The sequence below is a fragment of the Cajanus cajan genome, chromosome 8, assembly GCF_000230855.2.
Source record: "Cajanus cajan strain Asha chromosome 8, NIPB_CcT2T_4, whole genome shotgun sequence".
Classification (NCBI taxonomy): domain Eukaryota; kingdom Viridiplantae; phylum Streptophyta; class Magnoliopsida; order Fabales; family Fabaceae; genus Cajanus; species Cajanus cajan.
The window spans coordinates 37,254,552-37,279,175 of record NC_138524.1 but is presented as its reverse complement, the minus strand read 5'-3'; positions in this window follow the sequence as shown (position 1 = coordinate 37,279,175).

Here is a 24,624-nt window from a genome sequence, read left to right as displayed (position 1 = left end):
AATTCAAAATTCAAATTCTAGGAGCCAAATCCGGAACCTCCATGTGCTAGCTCATTTGGCATGTAATTAGGAAGCCATTTGAGTTGCATTTCGGATCACACCATGTGCATGTGTTGCACATGGCCGAAATGCACTCCAAATGTGTTTCTAATTACATGCTAATGTAACTACACATGTAACCTTAATTCACCCTAAATTCACATGACCTCTAAATGTAATTCCTACACTACAAGGCCGGAAATACAAGGCCAAAAGAAAATACAAGGCACCAAGGCCTAATCCTACACTAACCCTAATCTAATGGACTTGAGATAAAGCCCAACAAAATAAAGTGGCAGGCTTCTCTTGGGCTTGGGCCCACTCTTCATGCATCCTCCTAGCCATAGCCCTAGTAGTTGGGCCCTTAGCCCATGGGCCTCCTCCATCAAAGAAGGTATGTGCCTTCTTCTCATAGCACTCCTCAACTCATTCCAATAAGTGATGGGAGGATCATTGTGAAGTCTTCTCTCTCTTTCCAAGGATGTCCACCAATACATGGCTTGTCCTTGAAAAGCTAGGGTGGCCAAAGGAACTTTTCTTTCCTCACCTACTTGATGACAAGTGAAGATTTGCTCCACTTTCATCTCCCAATCTAAGTAGGTGTCCACATTATCCTTTCCATGAAAGTAAGGGAGATCAACCCTTGATTCCCTCACTTTGTGTTCTTTAATGACTCTCCTAGGTGTTGGTTGATAGTAAGCATCCATTTGGATACTACCATCATTATTTTGACTTTGAGAATCATTGGAGCTCTTGGTTGAGCTCCTAGAAGAACCTTTTGGACTTTTATTTTTATTTAATCTTTTTAAAAGTTTTTCTTCCCTTTGCTTAATCTTTTGGATTTCTTGTTCCAAAGCCATGATTTGTACTTCTTTTTCAAGTTTCTCTTTTTGTTTTTGAAGCATCTCATCATTTTTCCAAAGTTTTAGTGCTTCAACCTCCTTGACAATTCTTTCAAAACTTTTAGGAGTATCAAAGTCACTACTACCTTGAGAATGATGACTCATGGTTAAGCAAAAGAATTTGTATGCTATGCAAAAAGTTATAAAATGTTTTTGGTCTTTTCTAGGAATGAAAATAGCACTTGGAAGTCTAAGTGTACAAGTTGCACTATCAAGGGAGGTGAGCTACAAAGAGCCACTTAATAACCAAGCCTTTTCAAGTGGAAATCACTAAACTCCTTTGTGGTATTTCCAATTCCTCAAAACTTTTCACAAAAATTTTTGTATGCTTTTTCACAATTTGTTTGTTTTTGACACTTAACTAAACGTGAGCAAATAAAACTACACAAGTCTAGACGTTTATATGCAACAAAGTAAAGCAATTAAGTACAAGAAAACTTAAAAGAAGCAAGTTAAGCAACTAGTCGGATATCCTAAGTGGAAGCTTGAAACATATGAAATTTCCAAGCCACTTCCACTAGTACTACACGTGAGAGTCTATCAAGGATGTAGATATACCTGACCAGCTTCTTAATACTCCCTCCAAGCTTTACAAATTGGTTTAAAATACAAGAGAATTGACAAAAATTAAACTAGCCTAAAAAAACAATAAAGTGGCGGCTTTGGTGACCAATTAGTGGCGGTTTTGTGTTCAACTTTTCCAACACTTAACCAAGTGTTTAATCCGCCACTAATCCTTCAATATGCTGCTCCTGAACCTGCAAAAGAAACACAACAAAGAGGTTAAGGTGGCTGCCTCACAAGGTGAAGGAATTGGTCACTCAAGTGAAGGAGATTTAGGAGAATTTTGGTCACTAAATTAGGTCAAATTGGGTGATTATAGTGTCCAAAATTTTTCCTACTCTTTGTTGAGCAATGCTTGATCCTTGAGCAAGGATTTAAGGCCACTTCCAGCACAGGAAATTATTGAAAGAAAACTAGACAAGCAACAAAGCACAATTTGAAAAGCTTATACCAAAATTAAGAGTAATATGTGTATATGACAAGACTCAAAGAAGTTCAACAAGTAAAACTGAAAATTAAGACTCCAAATAAAAGCTAGCACTCAGAGAGAAGAGTTCCTAGATAGGTACTAGAATAGATGAACAAATCAAAAAAAAATTTGAAGACAATTGGACAAGTTTAGCAAAAGTAGTAGCCAAAACAATAACAAGGAATCAAGTAGGTTTTTCAACTTGTATACCTCTCGGCTTTTTCCTTTTAATTTTCTTTCTCTATTTTTTTTTTAATTCTTTCTTTTTTTTCAATATCAAATTAAGAGTTCAGAGAGTAAATTTGCCTTTTGTTTCAAAATTTTTAAAGATTCCAAGCTATAGAAACCGAGAATACAAATCAGCCAAAAATTAGGTCAAATTTCAAGTAACTTGAATAACTAGTGCACTAGTCTTTAGGTTTTTGGTTTGGATTCCTTTGAACTCTTTTCTTTTTGATCTTTTGAACACTTTAGGCTCTGTTTTATCTCTGTTTTCAGCCTCTAATTTTTTTAAAATTTGAATCCACAAGAAGAGTGCACTAGAAGTAGGTTTACACTTGAAATTTTTGAATCACAAAATTTTTTATAAGTTTTTCAATGGAATGTGATTTGAAAACTTAAGAACATAATAGAAACCTAACTCTAAAGAAACTTACTAGAACTAATAGCAAGTTATGAACACAATAAGGCAAAAGAAAAAGCACATATAGGAGGCAAGAACAATAGGTAAACCGAAAGCAAAATATGGACACAAAACTCAAAATAAAACTAGGTTAAACATGCTATTCAAGGAATTTGCAACAAGTAAGGACTAAACACAAACTTCTAAGACACAACAAAGATTTAAAAACAAAATCTAAATGCAATGCATGAGGTCCAATCACGGACACATACAAGGAATGGAGAGACTCAAAATAAACTCAAAATTAGCACAAAGCAAATAGTTCCTACAAGTTGATTATGGAAGAAAAATTCAAGACAATCAACAATGGATCTATGAACTCAATAACATCAAAATATAGATCCGAATTGAAACTCAAATAAGACAAACATAAGAACACAAAGAACACAAAATATTCGGACCAAAACAAGGTGAAGAACTTATCTCCTTGAAGACCTTGCTCTTGATACCAAAAATGATAGAAGTAGTAGGAGAAATGAAGATGTGAACTCCTCCAAGCTTCTTCTAGGCACGGATCTTCTTCAAAGGAGATGTAGACCGAAAGAATGGAAGCTCAAAATGGATGAAGAATTGCGGATTAGAAGACCTAATCCATAGAAGGAAGTATCCAAGCTCAAGCTACAAGGGATTGCACACTTCAAAGGGAAGGAAACTAGGTTTTCCTAAGGAATTTGAAGGCACTCTCTAAAGCTCTCTCTCTTGGAATTTCGGTGACTCTTGAATGGCTGAATTCAATTCAGATATCTCATATATTCAAAAGTGTTTACAAAAGGTGGGAAAAGATACACTTATAGGAAGCAATTAGGTTAACTTTGGGCGGCAATTTCAAATCAACCAAATTGGCGCCTAGTTTGAATTTCAAGTTTGAATTTGAAATTCAAACTTTGGCTTCCAACGTGACTAATTCAGATGCTACCCTCATTTAGGAGTCATTTAGAAGTGATTTGAGGTGAATTTGGAGCTCACATGGCCGGATCCATCCCATGCAAACCATGTGACTCAAATTCAACTCAAATTACTTCTAAATGATGTCTAAATGAAACCTAATTCTCCTATTAATGTTTTCTTCATATAATCCTATTCTAATGACCAAAATACAATGGTCTAATGAATACAATCAATAGGAAATATTACAAGGAAAATAATGAGCCCAATATTGGGTACAAAAGCCCAAAGGCCCATGAAGCCCAAAACTAGGCCCAACTAGCCTAAACCCTAATCTATGGTCAAAATACAAGACCAACATGAAAATAGATTCCTAAACTAAGAAAGTACAATTAAACATGGTGTATAATCAATTAAGCCCAAGTAAGAAGCACCCTAGGCCCACCAAGCCCATCGGGCCCACCAAGCTCTGAAGCAGTCAAATCTTCAAGTAACCTCCTGGCCATAGCTCTAGTGGTTGGGCCTTTAGCCCATGCTCTTCCATCAAAGAGCATGAAGAAGATCCTCCACACGCTGTACCCCTTGGGGCTGGAATTGTAATCAAAGAGCCCGAGGTTTCAAAAGAACAATTCCATGCTCTTGAGGATCGGCTAAGGGCTATGGAGGGGCATGATTTTGATGTCAAAGATGCCGCCGATATGTGCTTGGTGAGGGACATCCAATTCCCTCCCAAATTTAAAGTGCCAGATTTCCCAAAATATGTGGGATCGACTTGCCCCAAAAGTCATCTCACCATGTATTGCCGAAAAATGGCTGCATATGCTACCAATGAAAAGCTCTTAATTCATTGCTTTCAAGAGAGCTTGGCTGAAACTGCACTCAATTGGTATATGCAGCTGGATGGAAATCAAGTGTGCACATGGAGGCAGTTGGCCGACGCCTTTCTCAAGCGCTACAAATACAACATCGACCTAACACCCGATAGGTCAGATCTTCAAGCCTTGAGTAAAAAGAATGATGAATCCTTCAAGGCGTACGCCCAACGTTGGAGGGAGTTGGCGGCCCAGATAGAGCCCCCGCTGTCGGATAAGGAGACGGTGTCCTTATTCATCAACTCGTTGACTGGTCCCTATTACGATAAAATGATAGGGAACACAACGACACTCTTCTCGGACATCATCACTATTGGAGAAAGGGTGGAACAAGGACTTAAAAGTGGGAAGCTGGCTAAGCCTTCCCAACCATATGAAGCTAAAAAGGCCTTCGGGAAGAAGAAAGAAGGAGGAGTCAACGCTGTAACCATTTCTCCATCTTCTTCCGCTTCGAAGTCAGGCAAATCGCAAAACAACTCTGTGAAGAAGTTTGATAAACTTCCGACCACTTATAGCGATCTCCTGCCGAAGCTAGTGGAGGCACGTCTCATAGCTTACATTCCACCAATGAAAGTGAATCCACCTTACCCCGATTGGTACAATCCACAAGACAAATGTCTATACCATTCGGGGGCACCAGGGCATTCAACGGAGAACTGCAGAGCTCTCAAGTATAAGGTCCAAGACCTTATCGATGCTGGGTGGGTCACTTTCGATTCGACGGCGCCCGACGTGAGCAAGAATCCTCTACCGCAGCAGGAGTAGAGAGAAGGGCAAGCCATGATAGGGCCCCTCCACATTTTTTCTTTTAGGGACTCATGATCAGTACCCGAGATCATGAGGACCTTTTCATGTAAATAAAGGGTTTTGTACAGTTTTACATACATATATCAATAAAGAGGCATCTTTCACACATTATTCTCTCATTTTGTTCTATTCTCTCTCTCTCATTAATATTAATAAACTCTAAACCTAAACAGAACCAATAAATAATTATGTCTGTGATTGTTCGCTCCGATCGGGATCCGAAAGCCGAAGGTGAATGGGTTGAGTTGGACAGTGATGAGGAGACCATCTCTCCGGATCTGCAAAGACTGCTAGATCAAGAAGCTCGTTTACTCCAACCGTATCAAGAAGAATTGGAGACCGTGAATTTGGGGCAGGGTCAAGAATTGAAAGAGGTCAACATTGGGACCCATATCAGTGATGGAATAAAGGCACAATTGATCCAACTATTGAGGGAATACAAGGACGTATTTGCATGGTCGTACCATGATATGCCCGGATTGGACTCTAATATCGTCGAACATAAGTTGCCATTGAAAGAAGGGTTTCGACCTATCAAACAAAAGCTTCGACGAATCAAGCCCGAATGGTCTTTAAAGATCAAGGAGGAGGTAGAAAAGCAATTAGACGCGGGATTCTTGGTTGTATCCCAGTATCCCGAATGGCTGGCCAACATTGTGCCAGTCATCAAAAAGAATGGGAAGGTTAGAGTGTGTGTTGATTATAGGGATTTGAATCGTGCCAGTCCAAAGGACGATTTTCCCTTGCCCCACATCGATACACTTGTGGATCACACTGCCACAAACACACTCTATTCCTTTATGGATGGATACTCGGGGTATAATCAAATCAAGATGAATATAGAAGACCGCGAGAAAACTTCTTTCAGTACACCCTGGGGCACTTTCTGCTACAGGGTGATGCCTTTTGGACTTAAAAATGCGGGTGCCACCTACCAACGAGCGATGGTGACGCTATTCCACGATATGATCCACAAAGAAATTGAAGTATACGTGGATGACATGATCGCAAAGTCAAAAGACGAGATGGACCACATCCAATATTTGAGAAAATTATTCAATCGGCTTCGTAAGTATCAGCTTAAGCTAAACCCGGCTAAGTGTACTTTCGGAGTTCGGTCGGGTAAGCTTCTCGGGTTCATCATCAGTGAAAAAGGCATAGAGGTGGACCCCGATAAAGTAAAGGCAATAATGGAAATGCCTCCTCCTAAAACTGAGAAAGAAATAAGAGGATTCCTTGGCAGGGTGAACTATGTCGCAAGGTTCATCGCACAATTGACTGACACGTGCAAGCCAATATTCAAGCTGTTGCGCAAAAATCATTCCGAATCTTGGGATGAGAATTGTCAACAAGCTTTCGATAAGATCAAACAGTGCTTGGCCAATCCACCAGTGTTGGTGCCACCTGTCGACGGAAGACCATTAATCCTCTATCTAACGGTGCTTGATGAGTCCATGGGAGCTGTGCTAGGACAACAAGATGAAACAAAGAAGAAAGAACAAGCCATCTACTACCTGAGCAAAAAGTTCCTTGATTATGAAACCCGCTACACGCCACTAGAAAAGACGTGCTGTGCGTTAGCATGGGCAACACAACGGCTCAGGCAGTATATGATTAGGCATACTACTTGGTTGGTTTCCAAAATGGACCCAATTAAGTACGTGTTCGACAAACCGATAATCACTGGGAAGATTGCCCGATGGCAAGTGCAATTATCAGAATTTGACATCATACATGTCACACAAAAGGCCATCAAGGGTAGTACCCTAGCTGATTACCTAGCACACGGGCCGACCAATGACTATCAATCCCTTCAGGATGATTTCCCCGATGAGGATATAATGCATTTACAACATGAAGATCCTAAGGATGATACGTGGACCATGTATTTTGATGGAGCCTCCAACATGCTTGGACAAGGGATTGGAACAGTATTAATCTCCCCACAAGGAAAGCATATCCCCTTAACGGCAAGACTCAACTTCGACTGTACAAATAACATGGCCGAATACGAGGCTTGCGCATTAGGAATCCAAGCAGCAATCAACAATGGTATCCTAAAGCTCAAAGTATTTGGAGATTCGGCTTTAGTCATCCACCAACTGCGAGGTGAATGGGAAGTCCGAAATCCTAAGCTGATACCATATGTTGAGCATATCAAAGACCTGACACAATTCTTTCAAAAAGTCGTCTTTGAATATATCCCAAGGGAGGAAAATCAGTTCGCTGACGCCCTTGCTACACTATCATCGATGTTCGCCTTGGATAAGGAGCATGAAATGCCCATCATCAATATCCGGCGGCACGATAAGCAAGCGTTCTGCCTACTGATAGATGAAGCTGTTGACGATCATCCATGGTTCCATGACATCAAACAATATCTGTCAAAAGGGGAATATCCTGATATGGCTAGCGATAATGATAAAAAGCATATTCGAAGAAGGGCCATGGGATTTCTGTTGATTGGAGAAACCCTCTACAAAAAGAATTATGACTCGGTCTTGTTGAGGTGCATAGACCAAGTCGAAGTTCAAAATGTAATCAAAGAAATACATGAGGGGGTTTTCGGTACCCATATTCCCGGGCCTGCAATGGCTAAGAAAATCCTCAGAGCAGGATATTATTGGTCGACCATTGAAAGGGATTGTTACCAATACGTCCGGAAATGCCACAAGTGTCAAGCATACGCCGACAACATTCATGTCCCACCAACGCCACTCAATGTTTTGGCTTCACCATGGCCATTCGCAATGTGGGGCATGGATGTTATTGGACCCATCGAGCCAAAGGCATCCAATGGACATAGGTTCATCCTTGTGGCCATTGACTATTTCACCAAATGGGTAGAAGCGGCATCGTATGCTCATGTGACCCGAAAGGTGGTAACATCCTTCATCAGAAAGAATATCATATGCAGATACGGTATTCCCGACAAAATCATCACTGATAATGGATCCAATTTGAACAATAAGATGGTGGAAGAACTGTGCAAAGAGTTCAAAATTCAGCATCACAACTCTTCCCCATATCGACCAAAGATGAATGGGGCAGTCGAGGCAGCCAATAAGAATATCAAGAAGATAGTACAAAAGATGGTTGTCTCATTCAAAGACTGGCATGAGATGCTACCCTTCGCTCTCCATGGTTATAGGACTTCAGTACGTACATCCACAGGAGCTACTCCATTTTCCTTGTTTATGGAATGGAGGCAGTTCTGCCGGTTGAAGTCGAGATACCTTCTCTGAGAGTAATCAAGGAAGCAAAACTTTCCGAGGCAGAATGGGTTCAAAGCCGATACGACCAATTGAACCTTATCGAAGAAAAGCGACTGAACGCCATATGCCATGGTCAAGCCTACCAAAGGAAGATCAAAAAGGCTTTTGACAAGAAAGTCCATCCTCGAATCTACCATGAGGGAGAGCTGGTGATGAAGAAATTGCTACCAGCTCAAAAGGACAAAATCGGAAAGTGGGCCCCAAATTACGAAGGACCATACGTCGTGAAGCGAGCCTTCTCCGGAGGAGCATTGATTCTCACAGACATGGACGGAGAAGAACTTCGATACCTAGTCAACGCTGACGTGGTAAAGAAGTATTATGCTTGAAGACGTTGTTTGCATCAGCCCGCTAGGATGAAAACCCAAAAAGGGCATCCTAGGCAAAAGTTAGGGCAAAACGAAAAGCCCGCCAGTACAAGGGTACAAGGCAAAACAAAGGCAAAATTATCCCCGCTAGGACATGTCCTAGGCAAAAATTAGGGGCAAAAGAATAAGACGCAAAAAGTAAAGCAAGCAACGATCACTTGAATCGAAAACCGAAAAGGCGGTTCAAGTGATTATCTTCTAGAAGCGAGCGTCTTGCAGCATCTACACTCCTGGCTCAGGCATCTCACCCGAAGCGATTAAGGGAACGGGAAGAGCGACAATTACAGATATGATTGTTTAAGCCAAATGTATAAATAGCCCACCCTGGCCAGCCATTCTTCAGAAAATTCCTTCTATATATCTTTCTGTAAAAACACTTGTGAATATTAATAAAATATCTATTCATTTCTTTTCTCTCTTGACCATGTGATTATGCCTCTAAATTGGTTTTTCTAAAAAATTGTATGAAATTCCTTAATAATCGGTCGATAAAGAAAAATTGGAGGGGTTCCTATAAAATCCATAAATCTCCTGCATAAAGGCTCATAAAAATACTCCCTCGCGTCAATGACAGAAAGTCCTCCAAGAAGAAGAGGATAGGGAGAGCCACTCACTTTTCTAAATAAATGAACAAAAATAAAAAGTTGTATTGCATGCATCACACATATTAATTGCACATTTAAAGACCTTATCATGAGGCAATTGCATAAAATAGAAAAAATAGAAAAATTGCTTGTGTATGACAGCAGCAAACAAAATGCAAAGATTCAGAAAATCAACAGCGTCATACAGAATAACTGAGCCTGGAGAGGCTTGCCGAAAGAATACTCTCAGAATAACTGAGCCTGGAGAGGCTTGCCGAAACAATACTCCCACAGAATAACTGAGCCTGGAGAGGCTTGTCGAAATAATACTCTCTCAAAATAACTGAGCCTGGAGAGGCTCGCCGAAATAACACTCTCTCAGGATAACTGAGACATTTCTGTACAGCAAAAGCCAAAAACATAAAAAAGGCAAAATACAGAAAAAGCCAAATCAGAAGAAAAGGCAAAATACAGAAAAAGCCAAAACCAACAAAAAAGGCAAAAATACAGAAATCAACAAAAATACAGAAAAAGCCGAACTCAACAAAAAAGGCAAAAAAACACAGAAAAAGCCAAAATCAACAAAAAGGCAAAATACAGAAAATCCAACAAATTATACAAAATAACTGAGCCTGGAGAGGCTTGCCAAAATAATACTCTCCAAAAGACATCTCAGCTTGCATTCTTGGGCTGAACAAGAAAAGCAACTCATCGTACAGAATAACTGAGCCTGGAGAGGCTTGCCGAAATAATACTCCTTCAGAATAACTGAGCCTGGAGAGGCTTGCCGAAATAATACTCCTTCATCATAACTGAGCCTGGAGAGGCTTGCAGAAATAATACTCCCTCAGAATAACTAAAGCCTGGAGAGGCTTGCAGAAATAATACTCCCCAACTGTACAGAATAAATGAGCCTGGAGAGGCTCGCAGAAATAATATTCCCCAGAGAAACCCCAACTCAAGCTCACGGAACAAATCCCCAGCAAGAACTATCAAAACAAGATCGACAAAATTCCCAATGGAAGCACGATCGCCCAAGCAGTATATCTAGTCAAAGGACTTAAAACTTCCTCAGTGGAAGATAGCTCTCCAACTCAGGCGTTGAGTGAGTCTAAGCCTGTAGAGGCTTCCTAAATAATACTCTGGGATACATAAGATCCCCAAATCCCCAGTCGCCTACTCAAGAGGCACTCCTTCAAAAGGAAAAAAAAAAAAAAAAAAAAAAAAAATCAAAAAGATTAATAACCATTCCCCAAGAGGAATTCGGCATTCAGCCAATCATCAAGCATCAAGATAATTCGCCTATTCAGAGGCACTCTTTCAAAAAATCGAAAAGATCAATAATCATTCCCCAAGCGGAATCTGGCTCTCAGCCAATCATTGAACGTCAAGCTGATACGCCTAACAGAAGAGGCCAGCCAAGAAATAAATAACAAAATCCCCAGTGGATAAACAGCCTACATAGAGGCTACAAAAATCAAAAATCGAAAAGAGACACCCGAACAAGGATAACCGGGATACTCCACCAACGTCAAAGGACGTCAGCCAAACATAAGGCATCGCTCAATTCAAGAAGAGCATCTGTGTCTACACCCCAAGGAAACAGAAATTCCTCAATGGGTACCAACAATGCAAAGCAAGTTGGGGCACAGGAACCTATGAATGACTGCACATCCCCTAGACGGATCCCTGCGTTATCCAGCCCTCAGCGGCACAAAATCAGAAAAACCGTCGAAGCAGCATCGTGGACTGTGGAGACAACAATCATCTCAAATCCCTGGAGAGGGTAAACTCACATTGCCAATGTCGTCAAGAACACGGAGGCAGACCCTGGAGAGGGCAAACTCACCCTGGAGAGGGCAAGACTCACGCACAAGTCTGGAGAGGCGACGACTAATACTCACCCCGGAGAGGGCAAACTCACCCTGGAGAGGGCAAACTCACCCTGGAGAGGGCAAGACTCACGCACAATTCTGGAGAGGCGACGACTAATACTCACCCCGGAGAGGGCAAACTCACCCTGGAGAGGGCAAACTCACCCTGGAGAGGGCAAACTCACCCTGGAGAGGGCAAGACTCACGCACAAGTCTGGAGAGGCGACGACTAATACTCACCCCGGAGAGGGCAAACTCACCCTGGAGAGGGCAAACTCACCCTGGAGAGGGCAAGACTCACGCACAAGTCTGGAGAGGCGACGACTAATACTCACCCCGGAGAGGGCAAACTCACCCTGGAGAGGGCAAACTCACCCTGGAGAGGGCAAGACTCACGCACGAGCCTGGAGAGGCGACGACTAATACTCACCCTGGAGAAGGCAAACTCACCCTGGAGAGGGCAAGACTCACGCTACCAAAGTGACTAGAAGCGCGGAGGTATGCACCAACCTGGAGAGGCTACTCAACAATTTTCCCACCTGAAGACACTACAAGTCGGAAGGATGGCACATTACCCGGACAATTGGGTCAACTCCTTTACTTGTCAATCGGTACACCAAAAGACCGTTTGACTAAGTAAAGGGGGGGCAGCTGTAGACCCCTAAAATTGCCCGGGTCGGAAATAAAGCTTGAAGACTCTCGAAGACTGAAGGAAGATCAGCCAGAAGGACTCCTGGAAGGCCCTAGGAGGGTTCTCTATAGGTCTAGAGGTCTTAGAATAGCTCAAAATAAAAAGTGGAGGGAATGAAGCCCAATACGGCCGTACTGAACTTAATACGGCCGTATTGAAGCTTCAATACGGCCGCAGTGAACTCAATACGGCGTATTGAAGTTTCTGAAACTTCAATACGGCCGTACTGAAATCAATACGGCCGTATTGAAGCTTCAATACAGCCGCAGTGAACTCAATACGGCCTTATTGAAATTTCTGAATTTCAATACGGCCGTATTAAACTCAATACGGCCGTATTGAAGTTCAAAAATTTCAATACGGCCGTATTGGCTCCAGGGCCCGTATTGGGCCTGTTCCCTATAAATATGACGTCAATTGGACGTCATTCCACACTTTTAAAGATAGTTTTAACCCTCTCCTTGAGTATTCTGGGGTTTTTGAGCAGTGTTCTGCCCTAGAAATCACTCGGAGAGTTGATCCGACGAAGTTCTTGAGCCCCGAGCCATTTTGCTTGAGGATCGAACCTAGTCGAAGGGAAATCCTCCGGATTTCCATAGTCAAAATTTTATAGGAGGGAGCGAGCGGGCTTGTAGAGCGAGGGAACGCCAAAAAGCTTCCCAGTTTTACTTTAATATATAAAAGCACGCTTCAGAGGTTTCTTCTTAAATCCTTCCTTTTACTGCTTTCTGTGTGCATATTTAAACTGTCATCATGTAGATAGTTAATTTATAATTGCTTAGAATAAATAGGGGTAATTTAGTAATTTAACGCTGTTATTTTAGAAATAATCTGTCATAGGGAACCCGAAAGGGGCGCTGTGGGGTGCTAACACCTTCCCCACGCGTAACCGACTCCCTTACCCGACTCTGGTTGTAATGGCCGAAGTCGATTTTTGAATCGATTGCCTTATCCCTTTTTCCAATGTTTTGAGTAAAACATTGGTGGCGACTCCAAAGAACCCTCCTTTTGCGAAAACCACTAATCCATGGAGGGTCCCGCTTGGGATTAATATGGATTGGTGAGCCTTTTAATAAAATTGCTCGTTTGACGAGGTCTCAGTTTGAGAATAAGTCATTCTAGCAATCCACATATTTTTAAACAAATAAAAGAGTCCAACCATCCTTCGCGAATGCCGAAAGCCCCGTTTCGGGCCGGTGGCGACATCCCCAGGTGTAGCAAGTAAGTCAGTTGAAGAATTAGAGAGAATCGATGAACAGTAAACCAATTACATGTTATGTTGTGCATTTGGGTTGGTTATTAGTCTCCCCAGGTGTAGCAAGTAAGTCAGTTAAAGAATTAGAGAGAACCGATGAACAGTAAACCAATTACATGTTATGTTGTGCATTTGTGTTGGTTATTAGTCTCCCTAGGTGTAGCAAGTAAGTCAGTTGAAGAATTAGAGAGAACCGATGAACAGTAAATCAATTACATGTTATGTTGTGCATTTGTGTTCGTTATTAGTCTCCCTAGGTGTAGCAAGTATGTTAGTTGAAAAATTAGAGAGAACCAATGAACAGTAAACCAATTACATGTTATGTTGTGAATTTGTGTTGGTTATTACTCTCCCCAGGTGTAGCAAGTAAGTCAGTTGAAGAATTAGAGAGAATCGATGAACAGTGAACCAATTACATGTTATGTTGTGCATTTGGGTTGGTTATTAGTCTCCCCAGGTGTAGCAAGTAAGTCAGTTAAAGAATTAGAGAGAACCGATGAACAGTAAACCAATTACATGTTATGTTGTGCATTTGTGTTGGTTATTAGTCTCCCTAGGTGTAGCAAGTAAGTCATTTGAAGAATTAGAGAGAACCGATGAACAGTAAATCAATTACATGTTATGTTGTGCATTTGTGTTCGTTATTAGTCTCCCTAAGTGTAGCAAGTAAGTCAGTTGAAGAATTAGAGAGAACTGATGAACAGTAAACCAATTACATGTTATGTTGTGCATTTGTGTTGGTTATTAGTCTCCCCAGGTGTAGCAAGTAAGTCAGTTGAAGAATTAGAGAGAACCGATGAACAGTAAACCAACTACATGCTATGTTTTACATCTGTGTTGGTTATTAGTCTCCCCAGTTGTAGCAAGTAAGTCAGTTGAAGAATTAGAGAGAACCAACGAACAGTAAACCAATTTCATGCTATGTTGTGCATCTGTGTGGGGTATTAGTCTCCCCAGGTGTAGCTGTAGACCCCTAAAATTGTCCGGGTCGAAAATAAGACTCAAAGACTCTCAAAGACCGAAGGAAAGTCAGCCAGAAGGACTCCTGGAAGACCCTTTGATGATTATCTGTAGGTTTAGAGGTCTTAGAGTAGCTTAAAATAAGGATGTGGGAGGATTGAAGCTCAATACGGCCTCCTAGAAGTTCAGTACGGCCGTACTGAACAATTTGAACTACAATACGGCCGTACTGAAACCAATACGGCCGTACTGAAGTTTTTGAACTTCAGTGCGGCCGTACTGAAACCAATACGGCCGTACTGAAGTTTTTGAAACTTCAGTACGGCCGTACTGAATTCAATACGGCCGTACTGTAGTTCAAATCTTCAGTACGGGCCGTATTGATGTCAGAGGCCGTATTGCGCCTCACTCCTATATATAGGACGTCATTTGGACGTCATTCCACACTTTTTCCAGACTTCTGGACCCTCTTGCTGAGTATTCTGGGGTTTTTGAGCAGTGTTCTGCCCTAGAATTCTCTCCGAGAGCCGATCCGACGAAGTTCTTGAGTTCTGAGCATTTAGCTTGAGAATTCGAACTAGTCGAAGGGAAATCTTTTTGATTTCCATAGTAAAGATTAATTTTTAGGGAAGGAGCGAGCGAGCGTGTAGTGGGAGGGAGCGCCAAAAAGCCTCCTATCATTTGAATATATATAAAAGCACGCTTCAAAGGTTTCTTCTTCAAAATCCTTTCTTTTACTGCTTTCTGATTGTTGCATCGCATGTTTAATTTATTCATCATGTAGATATCTTATTCATAGCCATTTATAATAAATAGGGGTAATTTAGTAATTTTACACTGTTATTTATGAAATAATCCGTCATAGGGAACCCGAAAGGGGCGTTGTGGGGTGCTAACACCTTCCCCGCACGTAACCGACTCCCTTACCCAACTCTGGTTGTAATGGCCAAGGTTGATTCGCGAAAATCAATTGCCTTATCCCTTTTTCCAATGTTTTGAGTAAAACATTGGTTGCGACTCCAAGAACCCTACTTTGCGAAAACCACTAATCCATGGAGGGTTCCGCTTGGGATTAACATGGATTGGTGACTCATTTAATAAAATTGTTAGTTCGATGAGGTCTCAGTTTGAGAATAAGTCGTTCTAACAATCCATCATTTTCCAAAACTTAAAACGAGTCCGTCCATCGTCGCGAATGCCAAGGTCCGTTTCGGCGGGTGGCGACAGATGGCGACTCCACTGGGGAAGCCTCGAGAGTCAGTCCCATTTAGTGATGGATTCTTTTCAAAATAATAGTTTAAAATTACCTCATTACCCCTCGCTTGTATGATAATATGTTTTATCTATTTGGCTTTAATAACTGTTGTATGTTTAAATTCTCGCAATTGTTTGAAATACAAACTGTACACGAACCTTTGCACACAACAGTTCCCTCTATACCCGGGGGCATGAGTGGTAAGCCATAGGGAGTGGATGTTAGTACGGCCGGTTGTCGAATGGGCCTAGGTGCCCGTAGACCGTTGTCGGAAACATTACTCAAGGTGATAACCATGAACTCGAGTCCGACAGTGCGTTGGAACTTTCCATCGACTTACGACGAGAGGAATTGGGTCCCTATAATGGGGGCACCTTGGGGGCCTCAGACCGGTGAGAACAGTTAGAACCTCCTTGAATATGCACTTTTCTGCAGGATACCCCTACCTCGTGATTCGCTCGTGACTGTTCGTGGATGAGTGAATTGTTTGTGCATTGTTTATGTGACATTGTGTGAGCATACATTGCATTCTTTAAACATACAATATTCCCTTTTTTAAATAAGAATAAATGGGAATAAGAATCTTCCATTACATGGTGTTAACATCTACCATCATCACATTCATGTAGGTAGTTTCCCTTTTCACCCAAAAAATAAAAAATAAAAATATATACAAAACAAAATATCCAAAAAAAAAAAAAAAAAAAAAAAAGATATTTATCCAAACCAAGCAATATCATGCATCATCTTAGGAGCATCCCGAAAACATGATAATGCTTAGTTGAATAAACACAATGCATGCATATTCAACGCCATCATCTCATATCATGCATTCTTATCGAAGATCATGGAGGGATCTAGGTTTGCATTTCATACATCCCTCCTAGTAATTCATTAATAAACATTAATAAAAAGAAAGGATTAATCGATGCGTATGTTCAAGATGGATCGCACGCCGTTTGTTATTAAGTGTAAGCCAACAACCGTGCCAAGCGAACGCACATCAACTCCGTTGTTGGTAATCAAGACTGTAGACCCCTAAAATTGTCCGGGTCGGAAATAAAGCTTGAAGACTCTCGAAGACTGAAGGAAGATCAGCCAGAAGGACTTCCAGAAGGCCCAAGGAGGGTTCTCTATAGGTCTAGAGGTCTTAGGATAGCTAAAATAAGAAAAGTGGGAGGAATGAAGCCCAATACGGTCTCCCAGAGGTTCAGTACGGCCGTATTGAACATTCTGAACTACAATACGGCCGCACTGAACTCAATACGGCCGTATTGAAGTTTCTGAACTTCACTACGGCCGCACTGAACTCAATACGGCCGTATTGAGGTTTTTTGAACTTCAATACGGCCGTACTGAATTCAATACGGCCGTATTGTAGTTCAAAAACTCAATACGGGCCGTATTGACCCCCAGAGGCCGTATTGCGCCTCATCCCTATAAATATGGCGTCATTTCAACGTCATTATACACTTTTACACACAGTTTTAACCCTCTCCTTGAGTATTCTGGGGTTTTTGAGCAGTGTTCTGCCCTAGAATTCACTCTGAGAGTTGATCCGACGAAGTTCTGGAATTCCGAGCATTTAGCTTGGAGAATTCGAACTAGTCGAAGGGAAATCTTTTTGATTTCCATAGTAAAAATTATTTTTTAGGAAGGAGCGAGCGAGCTTGTAGAGGGAGGGAGCGCCAAAAGGCCTCCTAAACTTCATTGATATATAAAAAAGCACGCTTCAAGAGGTTTCTTCTCTAAAAATCCCTTCTTTTACCGCTTTCTGATTGTTGCATATTTAAATTCGTCATCATGTAGATATTTAATATATAATCGCTTATAATAAATAGGGGTAATTTAGTAATTTTACACTATTATTAATGAAATAATCTATCATAGGGAACCCGAAAGGGGCGTTGTGGGGTGCTAACACCTTCCCCGCACGTAACCGACTCCCTTACCCAACTCTGGTTGTAATGGCCAAGGTTGATTTGCGAAAATCAATTGCCTTATCCCTTTTTCCAATGTTTTGAGTAAAACATTGGTGGCGACTCCAAGAACCCTACTTTGCGAAAACCACTAATCCATGGAGGGTCCCGCTTGGGATTAACATGGATTGGTGAACCATTTTAATAAAATTGTTAGTTCGACAAGGTCTCAGTTTGAGAATAAGTCGTTCTAACAATCCATCATTTTTCAAACTCTTAAAAAGAGTCCGACCATCGTCGCGAATGCCAAGGTCCGTTTCGGCGGGTGGCGACAGATGGCGACTTCACTGAGGAAGCCTCGAGAGTCAATCCCATTTAGTGATGGATTCTTTTCAAAATAATAGTTTAAAATTACTTTATTACCCCTCACTTGTATGATAACATGTTTATCTATTTGGCTTTAATAACTGTTGTATTTTTAAATTTACGCAATTGTTTGAAATACAAACTGTACACAAACCTTTGCACACAACAGTTCCCTCTATACCCGGGGGCATGAGTGGTAATCCATAGGGAGTGGATGTTAGTACGGCCGGTTGTCGAATGGGTCTATAGGTGCCCGTAGACCGTTGTCGGAAAACATCACTCAAGGTGATAACCATGAACTCAAGTCCGACAGTGCGTTGGAACTTTCCATCGGCTTACGACGAGAGGAATTGGGTCCCTATAATGGGGGCACCTTGGGGGCCTCAGACCGGTGAGAACAGTTAGAACCACCTTGAATATGCACTTTTCTGCATGATACCCCTACCTCGTGATTCGCTCGTGACTTTTCGTGGATGAGTGAATTGTTTGTGCATTGTCTATGTGACATTGTTTGAGCATACATTGCATTCTTTAAACATACAACACTCCTTTTTAAAATAAGAATAAATAGGAATAAGAATCTTCCGTTACATGGTGTTAACATCTACCTTCATCACATTCATATAGGTAGTTTCCATTTTCACCCAAAAAAATAAAAAATAAAAAAAATATACAAAACAAAATACCCGAAAAAAGAAAAAAGGGTTATTTATCCAAACCAAGCAATATCATGCATCATCTTAGGGACATCCTAAAAACATGATAATGCTTAGTTGAATAAACACAATGCATGCATATTCAACGTCATCATCTCATATCATGCATTCTTATCAAAGATCATGGAGGGATCTAGGTTTTCATTTCATACATCCCTCCTAATAAATCATTAATAAACATTAATAAAAAGAAAGAATTAAATCGATGCATATGTCCAAAGAATGGATCGCACGCTGTTCGTTATCAAGTGTAAGCCAACAACCGCGCCAAGCGAACACACGTCAACTCCGTTGTTGGTAATCAAGACGAGCAAAGGGGAAGGTCCAACACCGTTAAGGATCACTGCTCCAAGACCTTTTCCCTACGAATCGAATAAGGCTGTGCCATGGATATACGACATCCATTCTTCTGCCGACAGCGATATCTCTAACATCGCTGGACTTGGGGGCATGACTAGGAGTGGCAGGATCTACACTCCCGAAGATCTTCATGACAAAACTCCCAAGAATAAAGGGAAAGAAAAAGAAGAAAAAACCGAGGAAAACGAAGAATCCGAGGAGGAGACTGATGAGCTGTTAAAGTTTATCCGACAGAGCGAGTACTCCATCATGGATCAACTTCATAAGACGCCAGCAAAGATTTCTCTGTTGTCGTTGATCCTATGCTCCGAACCGCATCGGCAAGCTCTGTTGAAAGTCTTGAACAAGGCATACGTGTCGCACACTATCTCCCAAGACAAATTTGAGGGGATTGTTAGTCACATCACGGCTAATGATCACCTCACTTTCACCGATGAAGAAATCCCCGCTGAGGGACCGAACTAAAACAAGCCCTTGCACATCTCTGTAAAGTGCAAGGAGTACCACATCGCTAAAGTCTTGGTGGATAACGGATCTTCCTTGAATGTGATGCCAAAAAGAACGCTCGAGCAAGTGGCAATCAAGGAAATCCAAATGCGCCCGAGCAACATGATCGTTCGAGCCTTCGATGGTTCTAAAAGAGAAGTGGTGGGAGAAGTCAATCTCCCAATCCAAATTGGACCCACCATCTTCAACGTCGAATTTCAAGTGATGGACATTACTCCCGCAAACAGCTGTCTCCTCGGCCGACCTTGGATTCATGATGCAAGAGCTGTTCCTTCTACGCTCCACCAGAAAGTCAAGTTCATAGTGAGTGACAAGCTGGTGACTGTACAAGCTGAAGATGACATACTCATCAGCAAGCCATCCACCATACCTTACGTGGATGCAGCAGAGGAAGCTCTAGAAACCGCCTTCCAAGCATTGGAGATTGCCAATGTTGAAACGTTTCCCCGAGAAATGAAGAAGGTAGCCTCCATGCTCACCAAGAACGGATACTTGCCGGGACAAGGACTTGGCAAGGATTCCCAAGGAATTCCCGAGCTACTCATCATCAAGGATAATCCGGGGAAACAAGGGTTAGGATACAACCCTAATAAAGATCAAAGGACGAAGAGGAACCAAGATCCTTCTCAACGTTCTTTAAGCCAGATCTTTAGGAAGGCCGGTTCACAAGCGTCAAGGCCGGTCGTCGTCATCAAGTCCTTTTCTCCTTCTGATAGGGATGTATAGACCTGATGACTATTAGAGATTACTCCTCGGGGACAGCCCGACCCCCGAGTCTCGATAGGGCACATGTTTCCACTATGATTATAATAAAATCATTCTTTATTATTTCTTATTGCTTCTTTTCTTGCTTGCAATAAAATTCTAGACCACATTATTTTAACCCTGTTTGAATAAACATGAATGAGGTTAAAATCGTCTTAAATAAACCCGCATCATTTTTATGTGGAAGTGTGTGTGACAACTTGGAGCACCTTTCCTTGGCCTCAACAAGTGCCATCATGGATAAAAAAAAAGAAATCCTAAAAACAAAAAGCTCGGCAGGAAACCCAAAAAGGGGGCTGTGCAAAAATAAGAGCAAAAGACCCGCTAGGAATCCCACGAAAGGGTGACCTAGGCAAAAGTTAGGGTTGCAAAAACGAACAAAAACAAAAGTCCGCTAAAACGCCACAAAAGGGTGTTTTAGGCAAAAATAAGGACAATCAAAAAACAAAAGAAATCCATGATGGTACCATGAGCCGAATTCAAAAAAAAAAGGGTTCAAGGGAAGGTATCTAAGTTGTCAAAATCACAACGTCAATAACAAGATTTTCTTAACTTCATAAGTGTTTAAACAAACAAGCCTAAACACATAAGCCTACCTTGGCCAGCCATTCTTACAAAAACCATTTTTCAAAATAAAAATAAATCCCCTCTAAAACACAAACTTTCGAAAAAATATATCTTTCCTTTCTTTTCTCTCTTGTCCCAAACGATTTTAGGATAATCTAGTGGAAACATGGAGATATAGTGGTCAATAGGAGGGTTGACACGTCTTCTAAAGGAAGGGGAGGATCACTGGGTTGATGACGCCCATCTCAATATAACACGCATCATTCCTCGGTTACAGAAATCGGCAACGCACAGCCTGTCTAGAGGAATGGCAAGATCCAAACAAAGAAACGCATCGGTTAATTCTTTTGAAAAAATAAATCAAATAGAATTAGGTGCATCATACTGCATACATGCATACAGATGATAGGTGTACTGGAAGATCACTTATTCTCTGTTTATTGAAAAAACAAACAAAAAAACAAAAAAACAAAAAAATAAACTTCAGAAAAACAATGCGCCCGTACCATGTTCAGTACACCCGCACTGAAATTAGGGTTACGAACAAATTTTCAACTCAATACGGGCGTACTGAAATAGATACGGCCGTATTGGCCATAAAGAAATTTTCAAAGACCTCATCATGAGGCAATCGCATAAAATAGAAAAAATAGGAAAAATTGCTTGTGTATGACAGCAGAAAAATCGACGAAAAGGCAATCTGTACAGAAAAAGCCAAAAAACGACAAAAAAGGCAAAAATACAGAAAAAGTCAAAATTCGACAAAAAAGGCAAAGGTCCCACATCATACAGAATAACTGAGCCTGGAGAGGCTTGCCGAAATAATACTCGTACAGAATAATTGAGCCTGGAGAGGCTTGCCGAAATAATACTCCCACAGAATAATTGAGCCTGGAGAGGCTTGCGGAAATAATACTCCCTCATTGTACAGAATAATTGAGCCTGGAGAGGCTTGCTGAAATAATACTCTCTCAGAATAATTGAGCCTGGAGAGGCTTGCCGAAATAATACTCTCTCAGAATAATTGAGCCTGGAGAGGCTTGCCGAAACAATACTCCCTCTTAGAATAATTGAGCCTGGAGAGGCTCGCCGAAATAATACTCTCTCAGAATAATTGAGCCTGGAGAGGCTCGCAGAAATAATACTCCCCAGAGAAACCTCAGCTTAAGCTCATGGAACAAATCCCCAGCGAGAGCTATCAAAGCAAGATCGTCAAAATCCCCAATGGAAGCGCGATCATCCAAGCAAAATATTCAGTCAAAGGACTTGAAACTTCCTCAATGGAAGATAGCTCTCTGACTCAAGCGCTGAGTGAGGCTAAGCCTGCAGAGGCTTCCTAAATAATACTCTGGGATACATAAGATCCCCAAATCCCCAGTCGCCTACTCAAGAGGCACCCCTACAAAAAGAGAAAAATCAAAAAAGATCAATAATCATTCCCCAAGCGGAATTCGGCATTCAGCCGAACATTGAACATCAAGATCATTCGCCTACTCAGAGGCACTCCTTTAAAAAAGAGAAAAATCAAAAAGATCAATAACCATTCCCCAAGCGGAATCCGGCACTCAGCCGAACACCGAACATCAAGATAATTCGCCTACTCAGAGGCACTCCTTCAAAAAAGAGAAAATCAAAAAAGATCAATAATCATTCCCCAAGCGGAATTCGGCATCGAGCCAAACATCAAGCGTCAAGATGATCCGCCTAACAGAAGAGGCTAATCACAACAAAACGACAAAATCCCCAGCGGATAATAGCCTACATAGAGGCAGCAAAAATCAGAAAATCCAAAAGAGATACCCGAATAAGGATAACCGGGGTACTCCACCAACGTCAAAGGACGTCAGCCAAACATAAGGCATCGCTCAATTCAAGAAGAGCATCTGTGTCTACACCCCAAGGAGTCAGAAATTCCCCATGGGTACCAACTATGTAAATGCAAGTTGGGGCACAAGAACCTATGAGTAACTGCACATCCCCTAGACGGATCCCTGCGTTATCCAGTCCTCAGTGGCACCAAAATCAAAATCAAACTGTCGAAGTAGCATCGTGGACTGTGGAGACAAAATCATCTCAAAGCCTAAGAGGCAGTACTCAGCTACCCAGTTGTCGAGAGCACCGAGGTATGCATAACCCTGGAGAGGGCAAACTCAAATCACCAAAATGTTCAGAAAACATGGAGGTGTGCAACTTCTGGCTCGGGCATCGAGTGAAGTTATCTCTGGAGAGACCGTACTCGCAGCTTCCGGCTAGGACGTCTAGTGAAGCTAACCCTGGAGAGGGCAAACTCAATCACCAAAATGTTCAGAAAACATGGAGGTGTGCAACTTCCGGCTCGGGCATCGAGTGAAGTTATGTCTGGAGAGACCGTACTCGCAGCTTCCGGCTAGGACGTCTAGTGAAGCTAACCCTGGAGAGGGCAAACTCAAATCACCAAAATGTTCAGAAAACATGGAGGTGTGCAACTTCTGGCTCGGGCATTGAGTGAAGTTATGTCTGGAGAGACCGTACTCGCAGCTTCCGGCTAGGACGTCTAGTGAAGCTAACCCTGGAGAGGGCAAACTCAAATCACCAAAATGTTCAGAAAACATGGAGGTGTGCAACTTCTGGCTCGGGCATCGAGTGAAGTTATGTCTGGAGAGACCGTACTCGCAGCTTCCGGCTAGGACGTCTAGTGAAGCCAACCCTGGAGAGGGCAAACTCAAGTACCGAAGTGTTCAGAAAACATGGAGGTGTGAAACTTCTGGCTCGGGCATCGAGTGAAGTTATGTCTGGAGAGACCGTACTCGCAGCTTCCGGCTAGGACGTCTAGTGAAGCTAACCCTGGAGAGGGCAAACTCAATCACCAAAATGTTCAGAAAACATGGAGGTGTGCAACTTCCGGCTCGGGCATCGAGTGAAGTTATGTCTGGAGAGACCGTACTCGCAGCTTCCGGCTAGGACGTCTAGTGAAGCTAACCCTGGAGAGGGCAAACTCAATCACCAAAATGTTCAGAAAACATGGAGGTGTGCGACTTCCGGCTCGGGCATCGAGTGAAGTTATGTCTGGAGAGACCGTACTCGCAGCTTCCGGCTAGGGTGTCTAGTGAAGCTAACCCTGGAGAGGGCAAACTCAAGTACCGAAGTGTTCAGAAAACATGGAGGTATGCAACTTCCAGCTCGGGTGTCGAGTGAAGTTGTATCTGGAGAGACTGTACTCACAGCTTCCGGCTCGGGCGTCGAGTGAAGCTAACCTGGAGAGGCTACTCAACAAAATTTTCCACCGGAAGACACTATAAGTCGGAAGGATGGCCTTATTCCCCGGACAATTGGGTCAACTCCTTTACTTGTCATCCGGTACACTAAAAAGCCGTTTGACTAAGTAAAGGGGGGGCAGCTGTAGACCCCTAAAATTGTCCGGGTCGGAAATAAAGCTTGAAGACTCTCGAAGACTGAAGGAAGATCAGCCAGAAGGACTTCCAGAAGGCCCAAGGAGGGTTCTCTATAGGTCTAGAGGTCTTAGGATAGCTAAAATAAGAAAAGTGGGAGGAATGAAGCCCAATACGGTCTCCCAGAGGTTCAGTACGGCCGTATTGAACATTCTGAACTACAATACGGCCGCACTGAACTCAATACGGCCGTATTGAAGTTTCTGAACTTCACTACGGCCGCACTGAACTCAATACGGCCGTATTGAGGTTTTTTGAACTTCAATACGGCCGTACTGAATTCAATACGGCCGTATTGTAGTTCAAAAACTAATACGGGCCGTATTGACCCCCAGAGGCCGTATTGCGCCTCATCCCTATAAATATGGCGTCATTTCAACGTCATTATACACTTTTACACACAGTTTTAACCCTCTCCTTGAGTATTCTGGGGTTTTTGAGCAGTGTTCTGCCCTAGAATTCACTCTGAGAGTTGATCCGACGAAGTTCTGGAATTCCGAGCATTTAGTTTGGA